This window comes from Arvicola amphibius, chromosome 9 (genome assembly GCF_903992535.2).
Source record: "Arvicola amphibius chromosome 9, mArvAmp1.2, whole genome shotgun sequence".
Classification (NCBI taxonomy): Eukaryota; Metazoa; Chordata; class Mammalia; order Rodentia; family Cricetidae; genus Arvicola; species Arvicola amphibius.
This window is the reverse complement of record NC_052055.2, coordinates 115000217-115016921: the sequence shown is the minus strand read 5'-3', so window position 1 is coordinate 115016921 and position 16705 is coordinate 115000217. Positions and strand designations below refer to the sequence as shown.

The following is a 16705-nucleotide window of genomic DNA, read 5'->3' as shown; positions in this document are numbered from 1 at the left end:
TTTTGGTTTGGTTTTTCGAGACAGGGTTTCTCTGTACCTTTAGAGCCTGTCCTGTAACTAGCTCTTGTAGACCAGGTGGGCCTCAAACTCACAGAGATCCACCTGCCTCTGCCTCCCGAGTGCTGGGATTAAAGGCGTGGGCCACCATGGCCTGGCTCTTAAAAGCTTTCTTTTATAAATTGCCTTTGTCATGGTGTCTCTTCACAGCAATAGAGAAGAAACTAAGACAGTCACCTAATTGTTGACAATGTTACATAGGACAAAGCAACAATAACATCTGTGGTGTACCAAAAGAGGCCTCCTCTGGGCCTCAGACCCAATGAAGAATGATATTCCTCTCCAGCAAGAAGCATGAAGACTGTCAAGCTAAGCTTTACCCTCTGACTTTCACATGCCATGTACATATGTTCATATGCTATGCAAGTGCTCATGCGTGCACATACATACATACACACTGAATGTAATAATAGTATTTTAATAAATAAGATAAAGTCATGAGGCCTGGGTCCAACTTCTAGCTTTGCCTATGAGTTATGCTACCAAGGTCAAATCACTTATCTTTATAAACTTCCTCTCTAATAAATAAGAATTAATAAAGTCTTGCTTAAAGACTTCTGGTACAAATAACACATGTAAACCATTTCGAGGGAGAGTCTTTACATCCTAGTTCTAGAAGTTATTTCACCAGGGCCAGGGGTTAGAAAAATGTTACACCAAACCAAGATTAGAGAGGGGTTTAGAAACCTGAGCCTCTCCAACCTAGAAGATACACCAATCAAGTTTTAGAAGCAATGCCAATGGGACCCTATGAATTCATCTGAGAGAAGCCACCCTGAATCAAGGACACCAGCTGTCTTGGAAACCGGAGGGGCTCTGAAGCCGCTCCCTGGCTGGCGGGTGCCTCCAACCTAACAGTGAGGGACACTACACAAACATACAAGCTACTTTCTATGTCACACCGGAATGTTATCTTTTCCTTTAAACATTAACCTTCATTATAATCGTTTTTCCTCCTGCAAAGAGATATACTGATATTGTAAAGTATCTGAATTCAACTGCTATCATAAGATCTTCCATGCTGAGGAGGATGATTAAAAAAAAAAACCTTCCATGCTTAGTTTTAAAACTAGGGCTGGAGAGATGGCTCAGCCGTTAAAGGCTAGGCTCACAACCAAAAATATAAAAACTAATAACTACTTGAGATCAAATCTATATCCAGAGACTAACTTCCTTAACTTTTGAAATTTTAGTTCCCTCATTCATAAAATGGGGTCAGTAACAGCATGTACTTTTTAAGGATGCCGAGATACTTAAATAAAAACCTAGCATACTTATCAGGGCAACAGCACACAACGACGACCAGATAGGTAAAAGCTATCAAAATTTATAGAAAAACATCTTACAAATCCTTATTAAAATAAAGGCAGTCAGGCATAGTGGTGGATCCTTGAAACCCAGCACTTGAGAGCGGAGAAAATCAATTCAAGGTCATCTTCAGCTGCACAGCAAGTACGAGACCAGCCTGACCTACACTGAGACCACCTCAAAACAATTAATTAACTGACAGGCAGCAGCTTGGAGCTGGAAAGCTGGCTCAGCGGTTAAGAGCACTGGCTGCTCTTCCAGAGGATCTAGGTTCAGGTTAATTTCCAGCACCCACATGGTGGCTCACGACCATCTGTGACCACAATTCCAGAAAATCCAGCGCGCTCTTCTGGCCTCTAAAAGCACGGGGCACACAGGCGTGTACAGAATAGACAAAAGCAACCCCCCAACACATAAAACAAACATAAATTTTAAGACAGCACTTCAAAGGGTACTTTATAAGAGAAATCTTTCCCCTTCTCCCTGTAAGCCAGTGTCTCACTTTGTAGCCCTAGCTGGCCAGAACTCTCGGTGTAGCCAGGCTGACCTTGAATCTACCAAGCTGTTTTCTAAATGCTGGAATTAAAGGTGTGTGTCTCTACGCCTGGCTGAGGCTCCTTTATAAGGAATGACTAAAGACTGTTTGACTTACTACTTACATTAAATTACATATTCTAGCGTGTAGATGTCAACAAACAACAGAAGCTTCTAGATCGTTCCCACTGTAAATTACAAACCAGGAAATGCTGGAGATGCATGGTAAGGAGTTCATCAGAATGATAATCAAGAGACCGAGATTACATCCCAGGCCAACATTCTGTAAACAGCTAACTCCGGGAGACTTGTTTACACCAGCAAGGAGTGCTCTTTTTAGAAAATTAATTGCTTATTAATTGTGATTTTTTATGCCTAGCATTATCCCATTTAATATCTACAAAAGGTCTTGACCCAGGCAATCTAAATACAGCTTTCTATAGTTTCATAACTCTGTAAAGATTATCTTAATATTATAAAGTAAGAACAGAGTTAAACACTGGAAAGGAATCACAGTCAAAGGAGAACTGAATGGGAGGTGCCAAGAGAAAGTCAGTGTCAAATGAATCAAAACCAATAGTCAATCTGATAGAAACCATGCCTACAAAAACCAAACTCATTTTGAAAAGTCAATAAAAATGTTTTATTAAATCATTCATAATGCAATAAACTAATTCTACTCTAAATTCTTCAACTAAAATTTTTAAAAATAATATTTAAAACCTTTTTTTCCCCTTTATTTTACATGTGTGGGTGTTTTGCCTGCACCACATGCATACAGTGCCCTTAGAGGCCAGAAGAGGGCATTAGATCCCCTGGGACTAGAGTTACAGACATTGTGAGTGACCCTATGGGTGCTGGTAATGGAAGCTGGGTCTTCTGGAAGAGCAGCCAGTGATCTTAACAGGGAACAGCTAAACCATCTCTCCAGCCCTTCTTATTTTATGAGTATGAATGTTGTGTCTGTATTTAGGCAAGGGCATCACATGCTTGCAATGTCTATAGAAACCAGAAGAAGGCATTAGATCCCCAGAACCAGAATTACAGACTCTGCTATGAGCACAATGTGGCTGAACCCAGGTCCGCTGCAAGAGCAGCAGGTGGTCTTAACTGCTGATCCAGTCCTCCAGCCCAACTCCACCACAGTTATTATGCTTATGAATTATAATAAACACTCAGACAATACATTAAAAATAACCACTTTAAAAGTAGAATGTGGAATGTAACTTCAAAGCAAATAGCAAGGACTCCCCAAAGGGATGATCAAGCATTGTCATATCAGAAATCTACATACATGTGACTGGCATGTAGCCAAAATGCCCAAAACAAAAAGGAGAGACAAACAGGAATGAGGCACCTTTAGCTATGGGTTTCTCTTCTTCGTCCAAATCCACAGGCAAAAGCCTAGCGCTCCTTTAGAAATTTCAATACTTAACTGGTCTAAGAAAGCCAAGTTTTTAATGTTTAAAATATAACAGTATTTTCTTATTTTTAAGACCAGGTTTTGTTCTACATCTAAAATTATTAACATGTATGCATTTAAGATTGTAACTGTAAATTATGCAAATGACCCTCACATTGAGATTCTCTTTCCCTCACAGCTCCCTCCTCTCTGCTTGGCCATTGTAAAGGGAGTCTGGAAGGGAAGGCACGGGAGGGGGCACACTCATCAGCTGTGTGCAAACGGCCCTGCAGTTGATGTCAATAATGGTGAGCAGAGCCAAGCTAGCTCCAGCAAAGGATGTGTCCAAGTCAGACTGCAGCTGGATCACGGCTAAGTGGGAAAGAAAGGCTAGAGCACTCCTAAAGGGAACACTGCCAGCAAGATACGTGGTTGGTTTTGCTGTCACTTAAAAATGACAGCAAATAAATAAATAAATAAATAAATAAATAAATAGAAGATAAATAAATAAATAAATAAATAAATAAATAAATAGTAAGGCGAGCCCCACGCTGCACATGTAGCAACACATTTAAGTCACACAACCACTCTCCGGGTTGGAGAGGAGGAAGACACTGAGGCTAGAGAACTCAGCGGCTGGTCTACCCAAAGGCTGCTCTTTCCATTAAGCCACAACTAAGCAGATGCCACAAGAAATGGGTTAGTCTTCAGAAGTTCTTTGTTTTAGCGCAGAAAAGCTCACTGAAATACAAGAAGCAAATAGAAACAGCCTGGGTTTTCCAAAGCTCCAACTACATCCTCTTCTCCTGAGACTGCTTTTTAAAGCATAACAGACATGAAACCACGGACTGGCGATCTGCTTTAGCGACCGCAGAGGAAGAGACTGCTGAACTGCTGCTAATACTTAACAACGTAACAAGACTCGAAAGACCCGGAAAGATCGTCTGAAAGAATTTCCAGCTACAGTACACAAATTATTTTTGCAGAAATAAATTGGTTCTCAAAGTTAAAGTCAGAATCCAAGAAATTGTGAGTCTTCTCTGGCCATTCCCTCCACTGCCACGATTTCTTAGCATTTATAAAAAGAAAGTTTTTATTTAAGACCCTTCAAATCATGATGGCTTTATGCTCAGATATTTTGGTAGGCAGTAGCAAACTCAGACAATACAGTATTCATAAAAAGTCACCTTTAATAAGAACATCAATTTACATCTGTATACCTTTGTACCCAAACCAACCCAAAACTGCCACTGAGGGCTGCTGGGAAGTGCTAGGAGTTAAAGCCAAGGGTTTGGGTTTCATGAGGGAGACAGTGAGGCGGGAAAACCAAGTCCTCTGAGTGGTGGCTCACATAGGTGGGTTGGACGGCATGGGATGGGACGTGGGAAAGGGGAAGTAGTGTGAGACTGGGAGATGAGGGGAATAATACATCACCTGGAAGGACTTGTGACCCAGGCAGCATGGCCGGCAGAGTGGCTGGTTTAACCTAACAGAAACAGACTTGAGCTTAGGGTGCTTGGACGAATCCCAAACAGTGGCTTTGAAAGTATATATCAGTGATGTATACATTTCTTCCTAGAATGCACAGGAAGCAAACAGGGCATGTGCCAAAGACACACTCAGCAACTATATGAAAACCATAACCAGACACTCGAGAAACAGACAATAAAAGCTAAGATCTGAAGAGCTAATACATGCAGTCAGAGTCAGAGCCTAGCGCTTCATGAGTCAGGTCACTTAGTCATTCCACTACAGTGTGACCTGTCATACGGTTTCAACAACTCACCCACAACTACTCATATCTCAGTAGCAGGGTAAACAGCTGAGAACCTGAAACAGCATAAGCTGGGTAGGCTAGAGAGCAAAATGACACAGACTCTACAAGGACCCATTACACAACGTGTGGGAACTGACAAGGGTGACAAGAGAAACCTTGGCCCAGCACGGCGAGTAGGAAACTGTCCTTTGTCCTGCACTCACTGCAGTTTTCTTCTATTTCCCTGCGGTACTGGGAAGGCTCACAGCAGGCAACCTTCACTGCAGCCGCTGTCTCTCAGCATAGCCTCCACCTGTGGGGCACTTCCGATACTTACCTTCTCTTTGGCTGCCCAGGCATCTACCTGTCCACCCTGTTCTCAGCCATCAACTCACTCCACCCTCCTTGACGCTCTCCACTGGCCTTTGAACACAGTTCTCTGATTAACACAGATCTCCTGTCCTTTTGCACTATTGCTTTCTTTTCCGAGGTACTGTGGCTGTTTTCTTTTTAATAGACTATCAATTAATTAGAAAATAACAAAAAGATCTCTAAGAAGTTCTCAAACACTGCTAAACAATCAAAGGAGAAAAGGAGAAATCAAATGGGGAATTAGCCAGGAACAGTGGTGGATGCCTGGGGGCCCAGCAGTTCTGAAGGTTGCAGAGGGGGCTGAAGCCCAGGAGTTCAAGGTCAGCTTGGCAACAGGAGCCCTCCACAGGAGCCCTCCACAAATAATAATAATAATAATAATAATAATAATAATAATAATAGCAATGGGGCATTAAAACATATTTTGAATTGAATAAAAATGAGAACATGACATAAAACGTGTGGGATTAAAGCAATATTTGGGGGTAAATTTTAATACAACACACGAGAAAAAGACTCAAAGCAATACTTCAGTTGCTTCTTCAAGAAATGAGAAAAAGAAAAGGGGCCAGCAAGATGATTCAACGAATAAAGACACTTGTTGCCAAGCCTGATGACCTGAATTTAATCCCAGGTACCCACACGGTGGAGGGAACAAACCAACATCTCCAAGCCACACATGTGTTTCTCTCTCTCTAACACACACACACACACACACTATATATATATGTAGGTATATGTATATATATATATGTATTGTGTATATATGCACACATATATACACATATAAATCTATTTAACTCAAATATTTTAAAGAAAAGCAATGAAAACCAAAGTAAGCCAAACAAAGAAAGACTAATAGCAAAGCCAAAGAGAACTACACCTGAGATTCACTTTAAGTCACCGAGTTCAAAAGTTTAGCTGAAACAAATCCCTTGGAAGGCAGACTACAAAAGCTCGTTAAGGTAGAGATGGCCTCGGGGTGGGAAGCAGATAACCTGAATGGCCAGTATTTATGAGAGAAGTCCGGTTTATGGCCAAGGTTTCCCTACCTGGGACACTTCCTACATTTCATAGGATCTGTTTTCCAGTTCTAGAGTGCACTACAGTGAAACTAAAGCCAGAAGGAAACCCTTCACTGCCCTGGGCACTGCAGCACACACCTGTAGTCCCAGCATCAGGGAGGCTGAGACAGGAGGGTGATTTTGAAATCACCTGAGGCTATACAGTCAACATAGTGAGAGCTTGCTCAAAACAGAAACTAGGAAGGCTATGCGATGGTAAGGAGACTAGGTGCGGGAGGTACAGCAGCTGCTCGCACCAAGTTCAAAAGTCAGCAGGCAAAGTTCCATTAACTCATAAGGTGCCCAGTAATCCCCGACTCCACACCCCACCTTCTGGACATGTGGGGTCTTCAAGCAGCACTGCCCACAAGACTTCGCTTGCGCACTGGCCATGCCACAGAGCTCCCAGGCTGGAGCCTTGTGCCTGCTTCTCTCATGGGTCCTATAGTGCTGGAGTCTCCACAGCATCCTAATTCCATAGTTTGATAGTGTCGTGCGGAAGGCTCTGTGGTGGGCAGACTCCATAAGAAATTCCTGCCGAAGCCCCTTAGGCTGTCTGACACACCCCTTAAGTCTAAAGGAGACTGCACACAGTCCCTTTGCCCACAGCCTGTGCACTGTGCTCATCCTCTGCAAATGGTACCATGTAGACAGCACCAAGGCTTACTGGTTCCACTTTCAGAGTGACAGCTGACCTGGACGTGGCCCTACATGTGTCACAGTTGGGGCAAAGGGACACTGACTGTGCTGGAACACACTGCACTGAAACTCAGGGAGCAGAGTCCACGGGTAGCATGGCACAGTAAATGACGTTCCACAGTCCTTGCTGGCAAACACAACCCTCAAAGACTTTGCCTCAATGTCTCTCAGATGTCTTCAGGGTCTTTCTCCTGTTTTCTTCACAAACACAACCTTCTTTCTTCAACCTTTTTAATCTTTTTAGCAGATGTTTCCTTAGTCACACCTTAAATATTATCTAACACGCTTTTAAATTTTACTTTCGGGGGAATTTTGTTGTCGTTGTTTGATTTGTTGGTTGGTTTGCTGAGATGGGGTTCTACTCTGTAGTCCAAGCTCATCTGGAACTCACTACATAGCTCAGCAACGGCCTTGAACTCACAGGAACCTTCCTGCCTCAGCCCCCATCCAAAGTGCTGTCACCGCATCTGTGAGCCACCACAGCTGGCTTTGTTTGGGTTCTTTAAGAGAGGAAAGCAGCCATGTGAGTGCTGGGATTCCAACCCGTACCACTGCATCCAGCTCCAGGCTTTTGTAAATGGCCAGTCTCTACATTTTCCAACCCTTTCTATTCTCCTTCTCTTGTTAATCCATCCTTGGCATTTCTCGTTTCACCATAAGCAACCCCCTGAAAGGTCATCCTGCACCTTGACACTCACCTGCCACTATTAGGTTCTGCACGCCGCTAAGGTCTTTGTAGCTGGGAACCACAGAGCCTTCGCTCAGGTTTCCAGTACCTAGTCCTGAGCTCCACCTGAGACCTCATCAGAATGGTCTTTCTTGTGCAAATTCTGAGACAACCACCTAGCCAATCCCTAACATCCAGGCTCTCCTACGGATGGGGCTTGCAATGTTTCATTCACAGAAATGTCGATTTTTCTCTAGATTGCTCCTCTAAATTCATCTAGCCTCCACTCAGGCCCCAAACTGCATATATACTGTCGGGTATTGATAATAGAACAGTCCGACTTTTGGGTATCAATTTTCTACAGGTAGTTTGTTCTGAACTGATCTAATAGGAAACCTCAGCCTGGGTAATTATGAACAGAAGTGGACTGGAACACAGAAATGGAGAAGTCTAGTCTAGAAGAGCCATATCTGGCCAGCTCTTCCTGTGGCTCACCCATGAAAGAAGGTGAACGACAGGCAACCTGAAAGAGCAAGAGCCTGAACGCATAGCCTCAAGCCTTTTATAACTGCCATTTAATCCATTTGAGGGAGTGAATTCTCATGACTCAAGAGCTGCCTACGCCTCACCTCCTAATTCTGTAGCATTGGGGATCGAGTTTCCAAAGCATTCTTTTTGGGGAACACATCCAAATCATAATGTTCTTCAAGAAAACTAAAAAGTATTTCCCAGTTCATTTTATCAATTAGCCTGTGCAAAGGCAGAGAAAAGGGAAAGAGAGAGAAAACAACGAAGAAAAAGAAACCCTACTGACCAATATTTCTTAAGAAAATGAACGTATAAATTCTAAACAAAATTTCAGAAATCTCCGACTTGAGGGTACTATACCAGTGTTTGCTTAGCATGGACCCAGGGTTTGAGTCCTTGTATCACAAAAGAAGAAAAAGAAAATCAGCAGATTTAATCTAACAATCCAAAACAAAGATTATGTATCAAGAATGAATATCAGGACCAGGCCAGGTGGTACAATCCTTTAATCCCAGCATTCAGGAAGCAGAGGCACGTGGATCTCGGAGTTCAAGTATAGCCAGAGCTACATAGAGAAACCCTGTTTTGAAAATAAACAAAAAAAGCATGAGTTCCACTGAGCCAGCTTGTTGGGTTAAGGAATTTGCCACCAAACCTGATGATCTGAACCAATTCCTACAACTTGTCCTCTGGTACTACTGTGTTATGGCATGTGTATCACACACACATACATACACATTCACATACATTTATACATACATACACAAACCTCACATATATACACACACACATACATACATACATACATACATACACCAATAAATAAATAAATCTTTGCTGTTTTTCAAGACTGGGTTTCACTGTGTAGCCCTGATTGTCCTGGAACTCACTCAATAAACCAGGCTGGCCTTGAACTCACAGAGATCCACCTGCCTCTGCCTCCCTGAGAGCTGGTATTAAAGGTGTATGCCACCACTGCCTGGCTTTTTAAAATTTTTTTTGGTTGGATAAATAATTTTTAAGAGCATATGTAAGTAACTTAATCCACAAATCAAAGTTTAACGTTCAAATTTTAATGCAATTCGAAGTTACCACGTAAATAAAAAAAGCAATATGATTAGTTCAGCAGAAAAAATTCAACAAAAACCCCAAGAAAGCTATAAATCTCTTTAACTTGACATATAATTTCTATGAAATGCTGATAGTTAATGGCATGCTGAATGCCATAAAACAGAATTTTGTCCTAGAAGAAAAATTTGAAGGGCTGCAGAGATGGCTCAGCAGAAAAGAGCACTGGCTGCTCTTCCAGAGGACCACGTGGCAGCTCACACCATCTGTAACTCCAGTTCAGGGGAGCTGGGGCCTCCATGTGAGGAGAGAAAAGAAAGAAAGGCCATTCCTCTCTCTTCTGTGTTACTACCTATCAAAGGTTCTAGCCAGGAAAGAGAGACAAACACAAAAACTAAGTGGTATTCAAACTGGGGAGGAGGAAATAAAACTGCTTTGACTCCTAGACCCCACTGAATGAAATAGCCAATAGAATCTACAGCAAGCACTACTGAGGAATCTAAGCACATCAAGGTCTCAGAGTACAGAACCGGTGTGTGAGAATCAACTATATCTCCATACACAGCAAGGAACAAGTACAAACTCAAAATTGTAAAGTATTTCTACTTTACAGCAGGCCGAATCAGACCATCACAAACTCAAATTATATTATTGTGTTATTGAAGGATTGTAGAGTAAATCTAGACTATTTTCACAACATGAAAATCTGCAAAGTCTTAACTTTTACTGACCTAGTTACGCTCATTCACATACTGTTAAAGGCTATTCTGAACTACAATAAGAGTTCTTTAACTGCAGAACAGACTATATAGTTTATTGTTTTATATTTATTTATTTGGTTGGTTGGTTTTTTCGAGGCAGGGTTTCTCTGTGTAGCCCTAGTTGTGCTGGCACTCGCTCTGTAGACCAGGCTGGCTGTGAACTCAGAGATCCACCTGCTCTGCTTTTTTGTTTTTTAAACAGTATGCTTTTAATACTTTTTTTTTAATACAGTATGTAACTGTATTTTCTGGAGGGTAAGTGCAGAACAGACTATCATAAACTGTAGTAAAAGCTTCATGAACATCAAAGTCCTCTATATTTGTTATGGATCAAAGCTGCCTCAATATCTCCTGCCCCTTCAATATTTTAAGCCTATTTGACTTATTTTTGTGATACTGGGAACTGAACCCAGGACCTTGTACACGCTAGGCAAGTACTCTACCACTAGGCTACTTCCCAAGCTTAAGTTTTCTTAAAACCATACTTTATAAATAGCATACAATTTACACATTAAATAACACTGTAATAGAATGATTTGACAGCTTTAAAAGAAAAAAAAAAAAACAGAAAAATTTCCAGTTATTGAACTCCTCCCTCCAAAACAACAACAACAAAAAAAAAACTTTTCTAAGTGGGTAATGAGTGTAATGAGACAAATGTACTCAGCAACTAATCATGTCATAGTGTGCTAATCAATGGGATTAAAAACCTAGCTCAACCTTCACATCACTGCCTCAAAAGACTAACACATGTTAGATTCTTTTGGAACGAAATGATTATTGCTGTTTCAACATACACAAAGTTTAATTCACGTATCCCCTACATACACAGAAAACCACCTATGACCAAGTTAAAACCAGAGAAAGGAAGTTTAAGTCCTCCCTCATGACTTATGTCCTTTTGCCCATTTTCTTCATCACCTGATGGTCTCCCTTCTTAACTTCTGGATTTGATGCAAACTTACCCCTGTTTACACACACCCATGAACACATCACAGACTAGGACCGACATACAAGGAGGGGTATGCAGTTTGGTTTTTCTGGAGTTTGGGTCACCTCGCTTAATAAGCTTTCCAGGTTCATCCTCCTTCCTGCAAATGTCATGATTCCGCTGTTCCTGACAGATGAATATCATTCCACTGTATGTACACACTACATTTTCATTGTCCAGCCATCAGTTGATGGATACTTAGGCTGCTTCCACGTCCTTGCAGGAATCAACACGGATGTGAAAATATCTCTGTGATAGGCTATCTTTAGGGAAATGCCCAGAAGTGGCACAGAGTCGCTGCCAAACTGACTGCCATAATGGCTATATAAATCTGCACTCCCACCATCAGTAAGAGTTCCTCTTCCCCAGATCAGATTTCTCACTAGCCAGTGACTAGAACGAGATAATGTCTCCAAGTAGTTTTCATTTGCATTTCCCTGATTTCTAGGGATGTTGAGTACTAAGCTACATCCCCAGGACCAATTTGATGATCATGCTGCCTCAGATCAGAAACAGATTCAGGAAAAAAAAAAAAAAAAAAAACAAAAAAAAAAACTTCTGAGTTGATAGGAGTTTTTTACTTTGCAGCGAAATCTATTCAGTACTAACAATTCTAACCAACAGGAATTTCCCTTAGCATTATTTTGTTGGCACACACAATTCCAAGAACCAGTCAACCTCCACTAGTGAACACTTTATACACATGACACATATAGACAGACAGACACACACAAATGGAAGAGGGAAAAAAACTGACATTTAACATCAACGGGAGAAATACACACTGATGTTTGTGCATAGCGTGTCTATGTGTGTATTCTCACATACAGACATCCAGTGCCACATAGTACATATGGAGGTCAGAAGACCACTCGGGTGCCAGTCCTCACCTTCCATCTTGACACAGGGCCCCTTGTGTGCTGTAGCATACCACAAGCTAGCTGGCCAGGGAGCAAGTGTCAAGGGATCCTCCTGTCTCCTCAGAACTTGCCACTGCAGTGCTGCGGTGACAGACAAGCACTACCACATCAACTTTATGTGGATTCTGGGGATCCACACTCCGGTCCCAAATCTTGTGCAGCAAAAGCCTTAATCCCCACCAACCCCCCAGCCCAAGAACTTTATTTTAAACATAATCAAAACAGGACATGCTTAATATCGAACTTAATGGCTTTTTACATGCATGGTAAACCACCCCAAAGTCATTTCTCTCAGGTAGTAGTTCAGACCTAGGAATACAGCCCAGCTGATGGAGTGTTGCTGACCATACGCACATCCCCACATCCAGTCCCAGCACTACATAAACTTAGACATGGTGCCACATCTATATATAATTCTAGCATTTGGGAGATGGAGGCAAAAGAATCAAAAGTGTGAGGTCACCGTTGGCTACACAGTGAGTTCAAGGGCAGCCTGAATTACAAAAGATACAGTCTCAAAAATAAGCAAACGAAAAAAACAGACAAAATGTATGTACATCTTTTTTCCCCTTGGTGTTCTGAGACAGGGTCTCTTTAATGCAGTCTCATTAAACTACATCCACTTGGGCCTCCCGATGGCTACAGCTGTATTTGGATCTTCCTAAAAGCAACAGCCCAGACATTTCCCCTTAAACTCAATAACAGCAAAACACAACTTTATGCTCTCTCTAAGTCTAAACTCACAATCCACAAACTATCTTGTATTTACCATTTGCAATCACCACACACCATCACTGGGTATCACCATCATAAAGGACACTTAAATCTTTTTTTACACAGGGCCTACCTATATCGCTCAGACTGGCCTCAGACTAGACTCAAGCAATCCTTCCACCTCAGTCTCCAAAATAACTGAAACTACAAGCTTGTAAGGTCATATCCAACTAGATGATGAATTTTAAGATTGCTTTAGGTTTATTTATATGTATGAGTGCTTTGCAAGAATGTATGTATGTGCACTACATGCATGCTTGGTGCCCATGGAGGTCAAAGAAGGTGTTGGGTCTCTTGTATCTGGAGTTACAGCTGGTTGTGAGGCACCATGTACGTGGGTGCTGGGAACCAAACCCAGGTCCCCTGTAAGAACAACAAACGCTCTTTACCACTGAGCCAACTCTCCAATCCCTAACTGCTTAATGTTATCACCAAGAAACTGAGTGGTTTTGGTTTACTTTGTTTTTTAGAAATGACGGTCCTTTAAATTGGCTAAAATTCAGTATCACTAAAACTCCTAACACTGTCCTTGTTTTTCTTATTATATAAAGGACTACTCAATACTCCTTCACCCCAGAGTGTCCCAAATTCATTCTTACCTACCTTACTACATAGCCTGGCTCATCACCCAAATTTTTGAGGAAACTCCAGTGTTGTGTGGGATATTTTATTTTTTGTTTTTTTAAGTATTTGTTTATTTATTTATATTTATTTGGTTGGTTGGTTATTATGTATGCAATATTCTGTGTGTATGCCTGCAGGCCAGAAGAGGGCACCAGACCCCATTACAGATGGTTGTGAGCCACCATGTGTTGCTGGGAATTGAACTCAGGACCTTTGGGAGAGCAGGCAGAGCAGGCACTGCTCTTAACCTCTGAGCCATCTCTCCAGCCCGTGTGGGATATTTTAATCACACTCTGACACTCCTGATTCTGCCAATAAAGTTTACCTTGAATCAGAGGGTGGAGCTAGCTACTAGCTAACCAAAATTAGCCATAGAGATTTGGAGAACCCAGAACATATAGAGAGACACAGAAAGTAGTAGGGAGTGGCCTACAAATATTCTCAGCCTTTTGGATCAAGGAAGGATGAGAAAGGGGGTCAAGGGCTGCTTCTCCACAGCTTCTCTGATCATACAGATTCCCCCCCCCAATATCTGACTCCCAAGTTTTTATTGATAAAAGAATAATTCAACACTTCATAGCATTATGTAGACACTTGCTGAAAACTGCAGACAAGCTCCAAGAGCTCTTTCGTATGCATGCACACAGAACGGAGAAAGTGAGAACCAGAAAGAAAGGTTTACTTGCCCAAAGACATAAAGCCAAAAGAAATCTTTCCAACCTCGTGAGACTGTCACCATTCCTCTATTGGGGTGAGATGTTTGCAGAACACCTGGTGCAAGTCAGACGTGTGATTTGAATATGCATATGGTTATTGAGCATGAAGAAAACCCATCCCTGACAAGAGTTTTGACCCTTTGCAATACCCGAGTCATCTGATCAAAAGAGCTACGCCGAGTCAGTTAGAAAGTGAACCTCTGCTTCAGAAGTCACGTGTTGTCAAGAAAATGAAATGCAGGGTCACAGCCTGAGCAAATTTCACTTAAACTGTCCGCTCTGCATCAGCTCGGATATTTTTGACCGATACCAAGAGACAGCTTGATACAGTTTTTCTACGGCACGATAATCACTTTTTTACTGAAACATCAAAGAAACCCTTACATACATGGAAAATATATAGGCAAACATACAAAACATTCTCAAGCTATCTAAAGTTGCTGAGGTTAGAACATTGTTTGGTGTACACTGGAATCCAAAGAGGAAAATGAGACTTTTTAATGGGAGATAAAGGGAAGGAGGACACCAGCTCTTTCTCAAGAGGAAAAACTGTAACGAAACCAATTCTTTTTCTCCACATCCCCTTCTACAATGGTTTGACTATTTTGCAACATACATGTACTACTTTTATATTTTTAATTAAGATAAAAGTTACACTTGTTCTGGTTGCACAAGGCATGAGAGGCTCCCTGGAGAGAACTAAGTGGATAGACACTCGAGTCTCTTACAGAATGATGGAGTTAGGCTGGTGGTGTGGTGTAGGCTTGCAGCGAATTCCAGCTACTCAAGAGGCTGAAGCTGGACTGAGGCAACACAGTGAGGGTTATAGCGGTCTGGGATACTTGGTCTGACCTCCATCTATCTCCCAATTAAAGGTTAAGAGGCTAGTAGGGTTGGGATATAGCTTAGCTATAAGGCATGTATCTAGCCATTTGCCATGCCCTTAATCCCAAAGCACACCTCAGTCATCAACAGCTTCTTTTATTGGCCCAGTACAATGAAAGGATAAGGAAAAAATCTGTACGACTAACACAGACATACCGTTTTTCAAACTTTTTCCTAATGTACTGAAGGAGGACTGAACCGCCTATGCAACAACACAGGTCCCTCGCTCCAAACCTTTAGAAAGAACTGCTGTTGCCTGTGGGCCACAACTGAATTCACCTCAAGATTTAAGCCTCCTGAATGGAAAGCCTTGTTTGGCTGCACGATCCTCAATTATTTATTTATTTTTATTTTGAGAAAAGGTGTCTCACTCTGCAGCCCGACTCTGAGCTCATCCTGCCTCAGCCTCCTAAGTACCAGTATTACAGGTATGGGCCAAAGCTTAAGGTTCTTTCTCATGACAAAGTCAACATTCCATTTTATCAGGGGGTTCCTTGCCCACCTGCACTTCAGGACAGATCATCAAGAGAGTGAAGAAATCAAGGTTGCCTGGATTTGAATGATCACGGAAATTTTCATTTGGTTTGTAAATAGCTAAACCCACCAAGAAACACACACACACAAAGAACTACGGATGTCTCAAACGTAACCACTGCTTGGAAATGCCATCATTTCTTCAACAACACATATCCAACCTGAAACAATTAGCCAAGTCTCAAGAATAAAGAACACTGCCAGCTGCAAACAGCCAGGTCCTAACAGTAGGACGCAGCCTTCGGGGAGGGGGGGGTTTCCTCCGCTTCCCGCCCCTGCTCCCCACCCTCAATCCTCCAGAAGGGGAGGCAACCTGTCCCAGCCCAGGGCAAGGGACCAGGGTGAAAGCCCCGTCTCCCCCGGCACCACAGGGATTCCAAGCACGAGGGTCGCACCTAGACTCTCCGCAAGGATGAGATCCCGGGCTAGCTGGGTACCACGCCAGCCAGGGCTCCCGGGGGGCGGCGTGGGGGAGGGGGGTCTGCCCGGCAAGCTGTGAGGTCCACCCGGGAAGGAACACGGCGCAGGCGCCGATGGCTGGGGATGGCGGGGTGGCAAGGGGGGGGACAGCGCAGGCGCGGGGCCGCCGCCAGGGTCTGCGGGGCCGCCCAGGCCTGGCCGCGCGGGCGGCGCTGAGGAGACGAGCGTGCCCGCGGCACAAGCGGAGAAGACCCTGCCCTGGCCTGGCTCTTACCGCGCGGCACCGCCTCGCTCACTCGCTGGCTCCGGGCTGGGGCCGGGCGGCGAGCTCGCCTGCCCGGTGGCGCGGCCCGGATCCGTTGAGTCCGGCCTCAGGGCAGCAGCCAACCCCACGGCGCCGCTCCCTCGGCCCGCCCTGTCTCCCTTGCGGCTCCCGCCCTCCGCCCGCCCCTTATCCACCCCTGGCCGGCCGGCGCCGCCCCCCCCCCCGCTACTACTCCCAGCGCACGCGCCGTGTCCGCCGCCTCCCCCCACCCCGGCCCACCACTGCGCAGGCGCCTGCTGTTTTTCGCGCAGGGGTCCGGAGCTGCGCATGCGCTGTTGCCGCTTTTGTAGCTGGAGGTGC

At 43.4% G+C, this 16705-nt stretch overlaps 1 protein-coding gene across 1 annotated transcript in view; it reads right to left on the bottom strand.

Moving 5' to 3' along the window:
- Specc1l (sperm antigen with calponin homology and coiled-coil domains 1 like) overlaps positions 1 to 16484 on the bottom strand; it is a 105912-nt gene extending 89428 nt beyond the window's left edge. The window contains exon 1 of the mRNA XM_038342547.1: positions 16355 to 16484. The gene's annotated coding sequence lies outside the window, so the exon portion shown is untranslated. The remainder of the gene's footprint in view (positions 1 to 16354) is intronic.
- Positions 16485 to 16705: the final 221 nt, after the last annotated feature.